Source organism: Carlito syrichta, unplaced genomic scaffold (assembly GCF_000164805.1).
Source record: "Carlito syrichta isolate Samal-C Ts95f unplaced genomic scaffold, Tarsius_syrichta-2.0.1 Scaffold308903, whole genome shotgun sequence".
In the NCBI taxonomy this organism is placed as follows: domain Eukaryota; kingdom Metazoa; phylum Chordata; class Mammalia; order Primates; family Tarsiidae; genus Carlito; species Carlito syrichta.
Genome location: NW_007252999.1, coordinates 5,243 through 7,906, shown reverse-complemented (window position 1 = coordinate 7,906; position 2,664 = coordinate 5,243).

The following is a 2,664-nucleotide window of genomic DNA, read 5'->3' as shown; positions in this document are numbered from 1 at the left end:
TGAGGCAGAAGGATTGCCGGAGCCCGGCAGGCGAGGCTGCGGTGGCCAGGAGCAGCCACTGCACTCCAGTATGGGCGACAGAGTGAGACTCCAACTCAAAAAAAAAAAAAAAGAAAATTAGCCAGGTGTGGTGATGTGTACCTGTAGTTCCAGCTACTTGGAAGGCTGAGGTGGAGGGATCACCTGAGCCCAACAGGTCAAGACTGTAGTGGCCGTGAGTGTATTTCAGGAACATGACATGACAGTCATGGGTGGGACAGTTAGTAACAATGTGCCTTGAAACACTTACCCCCAGGCATGGGTGGGAGGCCTTCCTGAAGCAAAACCTGTGGGCTCAGGCAATCCTCTCACCTCGGCCTCCCAAAGTGCTGGGATTATAGGCATGAGCCACTGCGCCCAGCCTCTTTTTCTTTTTCTTTTGAGTTGGGGTCTCACTCAGTTGCCCAGGCTGGAATGCAGTGGCACCATCACAGTTCCCTGAGCTCACAATCCTTCTATCTCAGGCTCCCAAGTAGCAGAGTCTACAGGTGCACACCATCGTTCCTTGCTAATATTTGATTATTTGTAGAGAGGAAGTCTTGCTATGTTGCCCAGGCTGGTCTTGAATTCCTGGGTTCAAGCAATCCTCCCACCTCGGCCACCCATTGCTGGCTCCCCCACCTAGCCTGCTATTTTTCTTTTCTTAGAGCCTAGGCATCCACACTTGTCAGGCTCTTAATGAGGTGTCCCAATCTACTGTCTGCTAACCATGTAGAGTAGGAAAAAGGGATAATCACCCCCAACAGGTAGTAATGAGCTGCACCCAATTTTTGCTGACATCAGGGATCACATGGGGAACCTGGACTTCCGCCTTCTTTGGCTATAGGAGGCAAACATTCCCCTCCCAGTTGGGGTGGATCAGAGGAGGCCTACTGGAGAGGCAGGATTTTCACTATGAGTCCAGCTCAGCTGGGTGTGGCGGCTCACGCCTGTAATCCCAGCACTTTGGGAGGCAGAGACGAGAGGATTGCCTGAGCCCAGGGGTTGGAGACCAGCCTGGGCAACATGGTGAGACCTAGTCTCTACAATAAATCCAAGAATCAGCTGGGCCTAATGGTGATGGAACCTTTGGTTCCAGCCACTTGGAGTGCTGAAGCAGGATTGCCTGAGCTCAGAGAGTTGAGGTTGCGTTAGCCATGAGTGTGCCACTGTACTCCAGTCTGGGTGATAGAGACTTCGACATTAAACACACACACACACACACACACACACGCACACACACACGGACAAAACTTTACTGCCTTTGTGGAAATAAGATGTCAAATTATAAACAGGACCCAAGGCCAGGCCAGGCAAGGGTTACATCATACACCCCTACACTTAAAGAATAAACCATGTTTTAACTGCCACAAGGTTTTTCTTTTTCTCGAGCAGCTAAACAAGCACTGGCCTTGAGATAAACAATGTTGAAGCAATTGCTGCTTACAACCATCTGATGCTGACTAACTGACCCCTCTGTTCCACAAGCCATAACTAAAGCCCTGATTGTATGAGAGACTGATTTCAGTAACTTTCTCCTGAAAAGAAGACCACCGACCACGGACTGGGTCTGGCAAGTTTACAGAAGCTGTACACTTGAATGCCTTTGTGTCCTAAAAAAAACCTTTTGAAGTATAAGGTCTAATAGTAATACATTCAAATGTTAAATCTCCACCCCACCATGACCATGAGTTATATGTAATATGCATATTTGTTCAATATGCATGCATCAAATTACCTTTGTGAATATATATATATATATATATATATATATAATTTTATTTTATTGTTTTTGAGTTGGAGCCTCACTCTGTCGCCTAGGCTGGAGTTCAGTGGCATGCTCACAGTCTCTGAAGCCTTGACCTGCTAGGCTCAGGCAATCCTTCTGCCTCAGTTTTCCAAGTGGCTGGAACCACAGGTGTATGCCACCACGCCCAGCTAATTTTTTTGATTCATTATAGAGAGAGGTCTCACCAAGCTGCCCAGGCTGGTCTCAAAGCCCTGGGCTCAGGCAATCCTATCTCCCCTCCCAAAGTGCTGAGATTACAGGCGTGAGCCACCGTGCCTGGCCCCCTTCGTGAATATTCATAGCTCCTTCTATAACCTGTTAAATATGTGTGTTTAGTCAAACTCTTCAGCATAAATCTCCTACCTCAACCTCTCCTCCTTTGAAATGCCTGTTTCTGGGCCTTTCCCAGAGGTAGTACTTTTCAGTCTGTGGGATGTCCACCTTGCAGGTTGTTACCTTTACAAGAAATAAAATCTTTTATTCTAAACTCATAGACTTTGTGTTTTTTATGCTAATGAGATGAGTCTTAGCAGAGGACCCAACCATATGATCATAGGGTTGGAATTTTCAGTCCCGCTCCCTGAACTGCAGGGAAGGGAGAGAATCTGGGCATTCAATTAGTCACCAACAGCCAATGGTTTAAGCAATCATGCCTACATAATGAAGCCTTCATCAAAACCCTAACCAACAACATGTGGAGAGCTTCTGGGTTGTTGAATACACTGAGGTGCTGAAGAGTGGCACCCCAGAAAGGTCATGGGAGCTCCACAAACACACCACCCTCTCTCTGTATTTTGCCCAATGCATCTCTTCCGCTCAGCCATTCCTGAGTTGTATTCTTTTTTTTTTTTTTTTTT